Raw genomic sequence first — 14,413 nt, 5'->3', positions numbered from 1 at the left:
TCAGGTTCGTAGGTTTGAGCCCCACGCTGGGCGAAACGGAATTTTGTTCCGCTGCAGATGTAAATTACCGTTTTTCTGATTAACGTGATGTAATGGAAATAGCAACTTTAAACTTTGCCTACGTCTCTGTCAGTCGCAAGGAAACTGTATTTGAAGGTGAAGGTGATTTTGTAGACATGTGTGAAAGACATGTTCTGAAATGCAAGTGTTGTTGTTTGGAGAGGACATCGGTTACGTGTCAGATGTGTAGCCAAGCAGTAATGGGTCGCCATAGCTGCAAATATTAGTCGGCAATATGAAGTGTTGTCAGCTGAAGTCTGATGATCCAGACGACCGTAAGGACGAAGTACGCAAAAGTACCGCTAGGCCGCGCCTCTGTAGCTCAGTGGTAGAGCACTGGACTAGTAAAGCAAGGGTCGTGAGGTCCATCCTCAAAGGAAGAAGTCGAATTTTGGAAATCAGTTGCGCGTCGTGGCCGTATAGCAAACAGTATCTGTGATGTCGAACAATTAGCGACATGGCTTTTATTAAGAATTACTCTCAGATGTGATTAAGGCGAATGGCGCAGATAAAGCCTTTGCCAAAGCGGTACAGCATAAGGTGGGACGAGGCAGTCTGAATTACGTTTTATAGATGTATTTCTCACATATGTCAGAGCCTCTCGCGGTCGTCGTCGTCGTCGTCGTCGTCGTCGTCGTCGTCGTCGTCGCCGCCGCTTCTGCAGAAGTAGCAAATGGCCATCGTGGCAAATGCGGCGAGGCACGCCCTGCCTTCGATTCCGTATGCACAAAGTGTGTGGTCTTGTTTCCCAGTCTATATTTGTTCGGTCACGTAAGAGGTTGAATGTAACGAATGGGTGGGAAAGAGCAAGGGCAGCGGCTGTGTAGAACGAAAACACAAATTATCAGGGGTGTGAGCGTTTCGAGATGAGTCATATACAAGTTGCACTTGTTCGTCAGTGACTGTGTGGCCTAATGGATCAGTCAGCCAGCGGCTGCGCTGGAGGTCGGACGTGCCGTGCTGTGTGCTGTGCTGCGTTAGCTCCGCGTGGTAAGTCTCTGCTCTTGCTGCAACGCGTCGCTGTCTATAGTAGTTGTGTAGACATGAAAAAGAATTAAGAGATGTCGCAACCGCAACGAAAAGATACTTTGAAATTCACGTTTGATCGCAACTTTGTCCGACCGAGGTCATTTGATGTTGAACAGTGGTTAGAGGATGATGTTAAAATAGGACTTGATGATATTATCGGCATACATTTCTCGATTATGAACAGTGTGGTTTTCGTGAAACTTGCCAGTCCAGAATTGTGTGAAAGGATAGTTCGATCTTGTGGTGGCATTCTGAAATTTAAACATGCTGACGGAAATGTTGGGGAGGTTACCGTTGCCCATGCTGGTCTAGGTATTCGGACCGTGCGAGTCTTTGAACTTTCCTTTGAAATTACAAGTGACCAGATAAATGCTGTTATTGCTCCATACGGGAAAGTTTTGAGTAATATTGCCGAACGGTGGTCTGCTGCACACAAATTCCCTGTTTTGAATGGTGTGCGCCAATTAAAAGTCGAATTGCAGAAGCACATTCCGTCGTTTATAAACGTCTGCGGATATAGAGCTGTTGTGATGTATGATGACCAACCGAAAACGTGTGCTGTCTGCAATTTACCAGGCCACGTTCGTGCAGAATGTGTTCAAAGGCGAGTGGCGCAACTGCCTGCTGGCGATGCCGTCAGGCCCCCTGCTATGTCAACGCTGCCCGTGACATATGTCGCCGTAGCGCGCGGTTTTGCAAGTGCCACTGCGCCCCCCGAAGTTACTACGAATACCGACCCACAAGCGACCGACCAACCGACCGACTCAGGTGTAGCATCTGTAGACACTCAACCCTCCTGCGAAGACATATCTGCTCCTGCCCTTGTCGCCGTGGAATCGCCCAATGAGGCAATGGATACGGACGCGACCTCAGTCGCTTCGGGTAGTGCTCCTCTGCATCCTGGAGCTTCTTTAGGAGGTATCAAAAGCGTATCAGGTGCACAGAAAACGGACTCGCAACCAGCCGTTACTAGTGGTGCTCTTCCGAATCCTGCAGCTGCCTTAGGCACTGACCACAGCCCGTCAAGTGCAATGAAATCAGACCTGGCGTCAGTCACTTCGAGTAGTGCTACTTTGCAACCTGAGGCTTCTTCAGGTACCGTCCAAAGTCCACCACGAGACGCATCTCCCAAGAAATCTAAAAAACGGAGGATCGCGCGTCAAGGTGCAGAGCAGACTGCACCACAACTGCGTGAACAGGCGAAGCAAATAGGGGGCAAAATACGTCAATCTGCATCTGAGAACTTGCAGTGCAATCAGCAGTCATCTAACGAAGACCCTGTGTCCTTGGATAGTACCTCCGGTTCTGCCAGTTTGCCCTCCGATGACGTAGCAATTACCCGAACCGAAGATAAAAATCACCAGCAAACACCTGAATATAGTGCACCACTTAATGACGAACCGATGACAGGGCTGTCGAATCCGTGGGCAGACGATGTCGACGACACTACAAAGGAGGACGAAATTATGGACACCACAGGAACCGTTACAGTCACCACGATGGCCACACCACGCGATGACGTCGTCTTGAATGTCATCGCCGCGACGGATACTGTCCCAGACACGGAGAAGCCGACTGATCCCTTCCCAAGTCATGAATATTTCTAGTCTGAACGGTTTTACTGACTTGTGTCCACATGTCTCTCGGGTCAGATTTCTTAATGTTTTTTCGAAATGATATGTTGCCAGAGTTTTTCCTAATTACACTCCCGTCTTGGCTAACGTAGTTCCGTTGCAGGCCTATAAGATCGCTACGCTGAACATCAATAAACTTTGTAGCCCATTTAATTTACAAAATTTAAAAGATTTCCTGCATGCAGCTGATGTGGACATTTTGTTTTTACAAGAAGTAACGAACATCGAACTTGACTTCATACAGGGGTATAATGCTATAGTCAATCGTGGAATTGGATGTGATTTGGGTACCGCATTTCTTTTCAAAGAGGGCGTCGTCATTACAGACGTAACAAAACTGCCTAACGGCAGAGGCATTGCCGGCACGCTTTATAACACCAGGATTATTAATGTCTATGCCCAATCTGGTTCTACGAATCGGTGCCAACGAGCACAGTTTTTTAAGGAGGGAATTGTTCCTTTGTTTGGTGTACACTGCACCCATACCATCCTTGGAGGCGACTTTAACAGTGTCATACATGCCAAAGACCAAACTCCGAACTACAACAAATCGCCGGACCTGGAACGTATCGTCACCGACCTCCGTTTAACTGATTCGTGGGAGCAAAAGCACGGCGCGGCACCCGGCTTTACCCACCTCACTAATCATTCAGCGAGCCGGTTGGATCGAATATATGTCTCGCCCAATCTGAAACACCGCATCCTGCAGTCTGAAGTTTGACCAACCGTTTTTTCGGACCACGCTGCATATATATGCACATTAAATTTGGAACGACAAGGAACCTGTCGATATAAAGGGCCATGGAAACTTAATGTTTCACACTTAAAAGATCCTGCTTGTCGAGAAGCCTTTCTCACCACTTGGAGAGCCTGCGAGACCAAACTCAGCTCTTACCACTCGACCTTGGATTGGTGGCTCAAATGCGCCAAACCTCAGATCCGGAGATGTTTCATCAACTACTCCCGGGAGAAGAGCTTTTGGCGGAAAAGAACGATAGAATTTTACTTTCATTGTCTCCGAGAACTCTACCTGCAAGGTGCTACAGCTATTGGGAACCATGGGAGAATTAAAAAATTCCAGGCAAAAATACTGACATTAAGGCGACAACAGCTTGAAGGATACCAAATAAGGTCAAGAGCAGAGACTGTGGCGCAAAAAGAAGCCACTTCGATATATCATGTGATTCGTGAAACTAAACGAGGATTCCGCAAAATACTGACGGAGCTTAAAACTGATAATGGAACCACCTTGACAATGCACAACGACATAAAAGCAGAAATACTAACCCATTTCGACAACTTGTTTTCACATAAAGAGGTAGACGAAAAAGCACAGGACGATTTACTGACCCACCTGCAAGGACGCGTTGGTAACGCGTACGCGGAAGCTCTAATAGCGGAGGCGACCGAAGACGATGTACACTATGCTGTCTATCAAAGTGCAAAAAATAAATCCCCTGGAGCTGACGGCATACCAGCAGAATTTTATCAAGTCTTCTGGGAACATATAAAACATAGAATTACATGCATCTGTAATGAACTTCTGAACCTCAATAAGGAGATACCGAAAGATTTTCGTGAAGGTATGATAGTGTTAATCGCAAAAAAATCGGCTGGCAAGAAAATTGGAAATTTGAGACCAATCACTCTGTTGAACAGTGACTATAAAATTTTTTCGCGGCTCTTAGCCCACAGACTTAAAAATGTAATGGCCAGCGTCACCGGCCCATATCAGTCTAGCGTGGGCAAAGATAGGAAAATTCAGCAGACGCTGTCCGACTACCGCGACATAATTTCAATAGCAGAAGTATGTCGACTAAAATGTGCCATCGTGTCGTTAGATTTCGATAAAGCCTTCGACAGGATCAGCCACTCCTACCTCCTGAAAACGATGGGCGCAATGGGTTTTCCGCCGAGATTCGTCGACCTCATACGACGTTTGGTAACGAATAACTCCTCCAGAATCATCATAAATGGACAGCCTAGCCGGCCAGTCGAGATCGCATGTTCCGTCAGGCAAGGTTGTCCGTTGTCCATGGCACTTTTTGCCATGGCCATCGAACCTTTGCTCGCTACCTTGACTCAGCGGTTACAAGGATTGCAAATACGAGGAAACAAAATAATATGTAAAGCTTATGCGGACGATGTTGGGTTTCTCGTTATGAATGTAGCGGAAGTCGAGACGGCAATGCACATAATAGAAAAATACGAACGAGCGTCAGCCGCGAGGTTAAACAAAACCAAGTCCGGCATATTCAATATCGGATGTGGCATTGGCATGCGCACACACGGTCAGTTACGTGAGCTAACAGCCTTGAAGTGTCTCGGCATTGATTTCCGAAAAAATATACGTCAAACTATTGCGGCCAACTATAGACAAGTACTAACTACCATACGAGCTAGTGTACGGACACATAGTATTCGACAATTAAATGAAATTCAGAGAGTGTCTTTAGCGAACGTCTCTATTACTTCCAAAGTCAATTATGTCGCCCAGATACTGCCAATACCCGCCGGCATCGCCAAACAAATTATGTCAGCAATAGGCTATTTTGTGAGCCGTGGCCACATATTTAAAATCCAGTATGACACTCTGACGCTCGCCACTAATAATGGCGGCTTAAACTTAACGAATGTTACTAAAAAGTCGCAGGCTCTGTACATCTCCAATACATTTCAACAATGGAGACAATCCGGCAGCTGTATCGCCGCGCACTTGCTATCTGAAATAGCTCCAGATGACCTCTCTCCACCCATTAATGTGCAGCACATACCGAGCGGACTTTACCATTTACGATGGTTTTTAATAGAATATAGCTACCTACGTTCAAGAATTCCGGAAAAAGACATGACAAACGTAAAAGAAATATATGGCAAATTGATGGGAGAAAAGAAGAACAACAAAATAGAACAAAACTATCCATGTTCTAACTGGAAAGTGATATGGGCAAATATTCATAACCGTAACTTAGCTACTCATCTGAAAGCAACATGGTACTTTGTTGTAAATAGGAAAGTTGCAACAAACTCGAAACTTCATTCGATCCACTTAGCGGATTCGCCTTTGTGTGCAACGTGTAGTTTAATTGATAACGAAGAACATCGTTTCGTGTGCGACAAGGTTAAAGATATCTGGCTGAATGTCCGACGAAAGCTGGCACTCATCCTTCGAACGTCACCTAACGCTATAACGCCTGCGGACTTTTTGACGCCGGATGATGTACCCTTTCCTAACACGAAACGCAACGCAGTCAATTGGCTGAAAGCGGCAACGGTCCATTACCTCTTCACGAAGGAAGAGAAAAGCCAAGAGGATTTTTGGATCTCTCTGCTAACTGAGCATCACATGTTACTGAAGACTAGTAAATATGAAGAAACATACGCAAATTTTTTAATCAAGACCTTGATGTAAAAGAATTAACAAGAAATATCTGCGGACACAGAAGACAAACGTAAGAGAGTGTTCACCACTACTAACTTACTTAACAATCGTGAAAAAAAAAAATTAGTTTTTACCGGAATTGCCGTTCTTTGAGTTCAACGTTTATTTAATTATTTTTCAAGAAGCCATTAAAAATAGTTGCTTCTCACCGAATATGGTTTGTTTTTTAAGCATTTTCAGAGAGAAGAGGCAGTTTCGAAATGCCCTCTGACGTTTCTTTGTCAAGGAAGACTATTTGCTTTAAGTGTGACAACAAAAAACAGCGATGAAGAAGGAAACAAACTGAACATAACTTCTGTTTCTACCTACTGAAGACTTCATTCTTTTTTCACATTGTCAATAAGCCCAAAGAAGGGGTACATTAGTTTCTCCACGATAAAGGGATTAACTTCGTCTCATCAGTTTATGGTAATGTACATGGCGTGAGAAGCCGACGCCGATGAAGGCGAATTATGGAGAGCGCAAGGATGGGCTAAAAGGGGTGATGGGAGGCCAACAAAAAAAAAAAAAAAAAAAAATGGATAAGGCGTCGGACTTCGGATCTGAAGATTACAGGTTCGAATGCTGTCACGCTCGTGTTTTATCAGTTCTGAAAAAGAAACATACCGTTTTAATGTAGCATTTGAGCAGTACGAAACCGTCTGAATGATGCTGTTGACCATTTTCTGCTTGGAGATGCTCTTGAGGTTGAAACACACACTACAAGACCGGTGTTAACTAGCGAAATGGTCGGCAGAGTGCCGTCACCGCGAGTTTCCACTGGCACTTGCACATCTAAAACAACGTCGGAAAGTAACTCGTTCGCCTTTTGAGTCACATCAAGTATGAGTGTTAATTTTGACGCCACTAGCTCTGCAGGTTGTCATGCAATTCCTTACCTCTCACAAATGATTATGAAATAAAAGTGAAGTACGTGACGAGTGTGACGTTAGGAAAACATTAGGCAGCATGGAGAGATTCTGTATGGGACCACCCAACCCAAACGAGTACTGTGTGACGTGCTGCCCGGCAAGTATTCACCGAAGCAGCCCGGCTAGCTCAGTCGGTAGAGCATGAGACCCTTAATCTCAGGGTCGTGGGTTCGAGCCCCACGCTGGGCGAAACGGAATTTTGTTCCGCTGCAGATGTAAATTACGGTTTTTCTGATTAACGTGATGTAATGGAAATAGCAACTTTAAACTTTGCCTACGTCTCTGTCAGTCGCAAGGAAACTGTATTTGAAGGTGAAGGTGATTTTGTAGACATGTGTGAAAGACATGTTCTGAAATGCAAGTGTTGTTGTTTGGAGAGGACATCGGTTACGTGTCAGATGTGTAGCCAAGCAGTAACGGGTCGCCATCGCTGCAAATTTTAGTCGGTAATATGAAGTGTTGTCAGCTGAAGTCTGATGATCCAGACGACCGTAAGGACGAAGTACGCAAAAGTACTGCTAGGCCGCGCCTCTTTAGTTCAGTAGTATAGCACTGGACTAGTAAACCAAGGGTCGTGAGTTCCATCCTCAAAGGAAGAAGTCGAATTTTGGAAAGCAGTTGCACGTCGTGGCCGTATAGCAAATAGTATCTGTGATGACGAACAATTAGCGACATGCCTTTTATTAAGAATTACTCTCAGATGTGATTAAGGCGAATGGCGCAGATAAAGCCTTTGCCAAAGCGGTTCAGCATAAGGTGGGACGAGGCAGTCTGAATTACATTTTATAGATGTATTTCTCACGTATGTCAGAGCCTCTCGCGGTCGTCGTCGTCGTCGTCGTCGTCGTCGTCGTCGTCGTCGTCGTCGTCGTCGTCGTCGTCGCCGCCGCCGCTTCTGCAGAAGTAGCAAATGGCCATCGTGGCAAATGCGGCGAGGCACGCCCTGCCTTCGATTCCGTATGCACAAAGTGTGTGGTCTTGTTTCCCAGTCTATATTTGGTCGGTCATGTAAGAAGTTGAGTGAAACGAATGGGTGGGAAAGAGCAAGGGCAGCGGCTGTGTAGAACGAAAACACAAATTATCATGGGTGTGAGCGTTTCGAGATGAGTCATATACAAGTTGCAATTGGCCGTCAGTGACTGTGTGGCCTAATGGATAAGGCGTCGGACTTCGGATCTGAAGATTACAGGTTCGAATGCTGTCACGCTCGTGTTTTATCAGTTCTGAAAAAGAAACATACCGTTTTAATGTAGCATTTGAGCAGTACGAAACCGTCTGAATGTTGCTGTTGACCATTTTGTGCTTGGAGATGCTCTTGAGCTTGAAACACACACTACAAGACCGGTGTTAACTAGCGAAATGGTCGGCAGAGTGCCGTCACCGCGAGTTTCCACTGGCACTTGCACATCTAAAACAACGTCGGAAAGTAACTCGTTCGCCTTTTGAGTCACATCAAGTATGAGTGTTAATTTTGACGCCACTAGCTCTGCAGGTTGTCATGCAATTCCTTACCTCTCACAAATGATTATGAAATAAAAGTGAAGTACGTGACGAGTGTGACGTTAGGAAAACATTAGGCAGCATGGAGAGATTCTGTATGGGACCACCCAACCCAAACGAGTACTGTGTGACGTGCTGCCCGGAAAGTAATCACCGAAGCAGCCCGGCTAGCTCAGTCGGTAGAGCATGAAACTCTTAATCTCAGGGTCGTGGGTTCGAGCCCCACGCTGGGCGAAACGGAAATTTTTTCCGCTGCAAATGTAAATTACCGTTTTTCTGATTAACGTGATGTAATGGAAATAGCAACTTTAAACTTTGCCTACGTCTCTGTCAGTCGCAAGGAAACTGTATTTGAAGGTGAAGGTGATTTTGTAGACATGTGTGAAAGACATGTTCTGAAATGCAAGTGTTGTTGTCTGGAGAGGACATCGGTTACGTGTCAGATGTGTAGCCAAGCAGTAATGGGTCGCCATAGCTGCAAATATTAGTCGGTAATATGAAGTGTTGTCAGCTGAAGTCTGATGATCCAGACGACCGTTAGGACGAAGTACGCAAAGGTACCGCTAGGCCGCGCCTCTTTAGCTCAGTGGTAGAGCACTGGACTAGTAAACCAAGGGTCGTGAGTTCCATCCTCAAAGGAAGAAGTCGAATTTTGGAAATCAGTTGCGCGTCGTGGCCGTATAGCAAACAGTATCTGTGATGACGAACAATTAGCGACATGCCTTTTATTAAGAATTACTCTCAGATGTGATTAAGGCGAATGGCGCAGATAAAGCCTTTGCCAAAGCGGTACAGCATAAGGTGGGACGAGGCAGTCTGAATTACATTTTATAGATGTATTTCTCACATATGTCAGAGCCTCTCGCGGTCGTCGTCGTCGTCGTCGTCGTCGTCGTCGTCGCCGCCGCCGCTTCTGCAGAAGTAGCAAATGGCCATCGTGGCAAATGCGGCGAGGCACGCCCTGCCTTCGATTCCGTATGCACAAAGTGTGTGGTCTTGTTTCCCAGTCTATATTTGTTCGGTCACGTAAGAGGTTGAATGTAAAGAATGGGTGGGAAAGAGGAAGGGCAGCGGCTGTGTAGAACGAAAACACAAATTATCAGGGGTGTGAGCGTTTCGAGATGAGTCATATACAAGTTGCACTTGTTCGTCAGTGACTGTGTGGCCTAATGGATAAGGCGTCGGACTTCGGATCTGAAGATTACAGGTTCGAATGCTGTCACGCTCGTGTTTTATCAGTTCTGAAAAAGAAACATACCGTTTTAATGTAATATTTGAGCAGTACGAAACCGTCTGAATGTTGCTGTTGCCCATTTTCTGCTTGGAGATGCTCTTGAGCTTGAAACACACACTACAAGACCGGTGTTAACTAGCGAAATGGTCGGCAGAGTGCCGTCACCGCGAGTTTCCACTGGCACTTGCACATCTAAAACAACGTCGGAAAGTAACTCGTTCGCCTTTTGAGTCACATCAAGTATGAGTGTTAATTTTGACGCCACTAGCTCTGCAGGTTGTCATGCAATTCCTTACCTCTCACAAATGATTATGAAATAAAAGTGAAGTACGTGACGAGTGTGACGTTAGGAAAACATTAGGCAGCATGGAGAGATTCTGTATGGGACCACCCAACCCAAACGAGTACTGTGTGACGTGCTGCCCGGCAAGTATTCACCGAAGCAGCCCGGCTAGCTCAGTCGGTAGAGCATGAGACTCTTAATCTCAGGGTCGTGGGTTCGAGCCCCACGCTGGGCGAAACGTAATTTTGTTCCGCTGTAAATGTAAATTACCGTTTTTCTGATTAACGTGATGTAATGGAAATAGCAACTTTAAACTTTGCCTACGTCTCTGTCAGTCGCAAGGAAACTGTATTTGAAGGTGAAGGTGATTTTGTAGACATGTGTGAAAGACATGTTCTGAAATGCAAGTGTTGTTGTTTGGAGAGGACATCGGTTACGTGTCAGATGTGTAGCCAAGCAGTAATGGGTCGCCATAGCTGCAAATATTAGTCGGTATTATGAAGTGTTGTCAGCTGAAGTCTGATGATCCAGACGACCGTAAGGACGAATTACGAAATGTACCGCTAGGATGCGCCTCTTTAGCTCAGTGGTAGAGCACTGGACTAGTAAACCAAGGGTCGTGAGTTCCATCCTCAAAGGAAGAAGTCGAATTTTGGAAATCAGTTGCGCGTCGTGGCCGTATAGCGAACAGTATCTGTGATGACGAACAGTTAGCGACATGCCTTTTATTAAGAATTACTCTCAGATGTGATTAAGGCGAATGGCGCAGATAAAGCCTTTGCAAAAGCGGTTCAGCATAAGGTGGGACGAGGCAGTCTGAATTACATTTTATAGATGTATTTCTCACTGATGTCAGAGCCTCTCGCGGTCGTCGTCGTCGTCGCCGCTGCCGCCGCTTCTGCAGAAGTAGCAAATGGCCATCGTGGCAAATGCGGCGAGGCACGCTCTGCCTTCGATTCCGTATGCACAAAGTGTGTGGTCTTGTTTCCCAGTCTATATTTGGTCGGTCACGTAAGAGGTTGAATGTAACGAATGGGTGGGAAAGAGCAATGGCAGCGGCTGCGTAGAACGAAAACACAAATTATCAGGGGGTGTGAGCGTTTCGAGATTAGTCATATACTAGTTGCTCTTGTTCGTCAGTGACTATGTGGCCTAATGGATAAGGCGTCGGACTTCGGATCTGAAGATTACAGGTTCGAATGCTGTCACGCTCGTCTTTTATCAGTTCTGAAAAAGAAACATACCGTTTTAATGTAGCATTTGAGCAGTACGAAACCGTCTGAATGTTGCTGTTGACCATTTTCTGCTTGGAGATGCTCTTGAGCTTGAAACACACACTACAAGACCGGTGTTAACTAGCGAAATGGTCGGCAGAGTGCCGTCACCGCGAGTTTCCACTGGCACTTGCACATCTAAAACAACGTCGGAAAGTAACTCGTTCGCCTTTTGAGTCACATCAAGTATGAGTGTTAATTTTGACGCCACTAGCTCTGCAGGTTGTCATGCAATTCCTTACCTCTCAGAAATGATTATGAAATAAAAGTGAAGTACGTGACGAGTGTGACGTTAGGAAAACATTAGGCAGCATGGAGAGATTCTGTATGGGACCACCCAACCCAAACGAGTACTGTGTGACGTGCTGCCCGGCAAGTATTCACCGAAGCAGCCCGGCTAGCTCAGTCGGTAGAGCATGAGACTCTTAATCTCAGGGTCGTGGGTTCGAGCCCCACGCTGGGCGAAACGTAATTTTGTTCCGCTGTAAATGTAAATTACCGTTTTTCTGATTAACGTGATGTAATGGAAATAGCAACTTTAAACTTTGCCTACGTCTCTGTCAGTCGCAAGGAAACTGTATTTGAAGGTGAAGGTGATTTTGTAGACATGTGTGAAAGACATGTTCTGAAATGCAAGTGTTGTTGTTTGGAGAGGACATCGGTTACGTGTCAGATGTGTAGCCAAGCAGTAATGGGTCGCCATAGCTGCAAATATTAGTCGGTATTATGAAGTGTTGTCAGCTGAAGTCTGATGATCCAGACGACCGTAAGGACGAATTACGCAAATGTACCGCTAGGATGCGCCTCTTTAGCTCAGTGGTAGAGCACTGGACTAGTAAACCAAGGGTCGTGAGTTCCATCCTCAAAGGAAGAAGTCGAATTTTGGAAATCAGTTGCGCGTCGTGGCCGTATAGCGAACAGTATCTGTGATGACGAACAGTTAGCGACATGCCTTTTATTAAGAATTACTCTCAGATGTGATTAAGGCGAATGGCGCAGATAAAGCCTTTGCAAAAGCGGTTCAGCATAAGGTGGGACGAGGCAGTCTGAATTACATTTTATAGATGTATTTCTCACTTATGTCAGAGCCTCTCGCGGTCGTCGTCGTCGTCGCCGCTGCCGCCGCTTCTGCAGAAGTAGCAAATGGCCATCGTGGCAAATGCGGCGAGGCACGCTCTGCCTTCGATTCCGTATGCACAAAGTGTGTGGTCTTGTTTCCCAGTCTATATTTGGTCGGTCACGTAAGAGGTTGAATGTAACGAATGGGTGGGAAAGAGCAATGGCAGCGGCTGCGTAGAACGAAAACACAAATTATCAGTGGGTGTGAGCGTTTCGAGATGAGTCATATACAAGTTGCACTTGTTCGTCAGTGACTGTGTGGCCTAATGGATAAGGCGTCGGACTTCGGATATGAAGATTACAGGTTCGAATGCTGTCTCGCTCGTGTTTAATCAGTTCTGAAAAAGAAACATACCGTTTTAATGTAGTATTTGAGCAGTACGAAACCGTCTGAATGTTGCTGTTGCCCATTTTCTGCTTGGAGATGCTCTTGAGCTTGAAACACACACTACAAGACCGGTGTTAACTACCGAAATGGTCGGCAGAGTGCCGTCACCGCGAGTTTCCACTGGCACTTGCACATCTAAAACAACGTCGGAAAGTAACTCGTTCGCCTTTTGAGTCACATCAAGTATGAGTGTTAATTTTGACGCCACTAGCTCTGCAGGTTGTCATGCAATTCCTTACCTCTCAGAAATGATTATGAAATAAAAGTGAAGTACGTGACGAGTGTGACGTTAGGAAAACATTAGGCAGCATGGAGAGATTCTGTATGGGACCACCCAACCCAAACGAGTACTGTGTGACGTGCTGCCCCGCAAGTATTCACCGAAGCAGCCCGGCTAGCTCAGTCGGTAGAGCATGAGACTCTTAATCTCAGGGTCGTGGGTTCGAGCCCCACGCTGGGCGAAACGTAATTTTGTTCCGCTGTAAATGTAAATTACCGTTTTTCTGATTAACGTGATGTAATGGAAATAGCAACTTTAAACTTTGCCTACGTCTCTGTCAGTCGCAAGGAAACTGTATTTGAAGGTGAAGGTGATTTTGTAGACATGTGTGAAAGACATGTTCTGAAATGCAAGTGTTGTTGTTTGGAGAGGACATCGGTTACGTGTCAGATGTGTAGCCAAGCAGTAAAGGGTCGCCATAGCTGCAAATATTAGTCGGTAATATGAAGTGTTGTCAGCTGAAGTCTGATGATCCAGACGACCGTAAGGACGAAGTTCGCAAAAGTACCGCTAGGAGGCGCCTCTTTAGCTCAGTGGTAGAGCACGGGACTAGTAAACCAAGGGTCGTGAGTTCCATCCTCAAAGGAAGAAGTCGAATTTTGGAAATCAGTTGCGCGTCGTGGCCGTATAGCAAACAGTATCTGTGATGACGAACAATTAGCGACATGCCTTTTATTAAGAATTACTCTCAGATGTGATTAAGGCGAATGGCGCAGATAAAGCCTTTGCCAAAGCGGTTCAGCATAAGGTGGGACGAGGCAGTCTGAATTACATTTTATAGATGTATTTCTCACATATGTCAGAGCCTCTCGCAGTCGTCGTCGTCGTCGACGCCGCCGCCGCTTCTGCAGAAGTAGCAAATGGCCGTCGTGACAAATGCGGCGAGGCACGCCCTGCCTTCAATTCCGTATGCACAAAGTGTGTGGTCTTGTTTCCCAGTCTATATTTGGTCGGTCACGTAAGAGGTTGAATGTAACGAATGGGTGGGAAAGAGCAAGGGCAGCGGCTGTGTAGAACGAAAACACAAATTATCAGGGGTGTGAGCGTTTCGAGATGAGTCATATACAAGTTGCACTTGGTCGTCAGTGACTGTGTGGCCTAATGGATAAGGCGTCGGACTTCGGATCTGAAGATTACAGGTTCGAATGCTGTCACGCTCGTGTTTTATCAGTTCTGAAAAAGAAACATACCGTGTTAATGTAGTATTTGAGCAGTACGAAACCGTCTGAATGTTGCTGTTGCCCATTTTCTGCTTGGAG

The 14,413-nt window shown here is 45.9% G+C and overlaps 5 non-coding genes across 5 annotated transcripts; all 5 read left to right on the top strand.

Annotated features, from left to right (window-relative positions):
• The first annotated feature begins 7,192 nt into the window (after positions 1-7,192).
• On the top strand, positions 7,193-7,265 carry Trnak-cuu (transfer RNA lysine (anticodon CUU)). Its single transcript has one exon. It is a non-coding gene; the product is annotated as a tRNA-Lys (tRNA).
• A 1,472-nt stretch (positions 7,266-8,737) lies between these two features.
• Trnak-cuu (transfer RNA lysine (anticodon CUU)) lies at positions 8,738-8,810 on the top strand. Its single transcript has one exon. It is a non-coding gene; the product is annotated as a tRNA-Lys (tRNA).
• A 1,445-nt stretch (positions 8,811-10,255) lies between these two features.
• On the top strand, positions 10,256-10,328 carry Trnak-cuu (transfer RNA lysine (anticodon CUU)). Its single transcript has one exon. It is a non-coding gene; the product is annotated as a tRNA-Lys (tRNA).
• A 1,430-nt stretch (positions 10,329-11,758) lies between these two features.
• On the top strand, positions 11,759-11,831 carry Trnak-cuu (transfer RNA lysine (anticodon CUU)). The gene has a single exon. It is a non-coding gene; the product is annotated as a tRNA-Lys (tRNA).
• A 1,431-nt stretch (positions 11,832-13,262) lies between these two features.
• Trnak-cuu (transfer RNA lysine (anticodon CUU)) lies at positions 13,263-13,335 on the top strand. Its single transcript has one exon. It is a non-coding gene; the product is annotated as a tRNA-Lys (tRNA).
• Positions 13,336-14,413: the final 1,078 nt, after the last annotated feature.

The sequence above is a fragment of the Schistocerca gregaria genome, chromosome 8 (assembly GCF_023897955.1).
Source record: "Schistocerca gregaria isolate iqSchGreg1 chromosome 8, iqSchGreg1.2, whole genome shotgun sequence".
NCBI lineage: Eukaryota > Metazoa > Arthropoda > Insecta > Orthoptera > Acrididae > Schistocerca > Schistocerca gregaria.
This window is presented reverse-complemented; position numbering and strand designations above follow the sequence as displayed.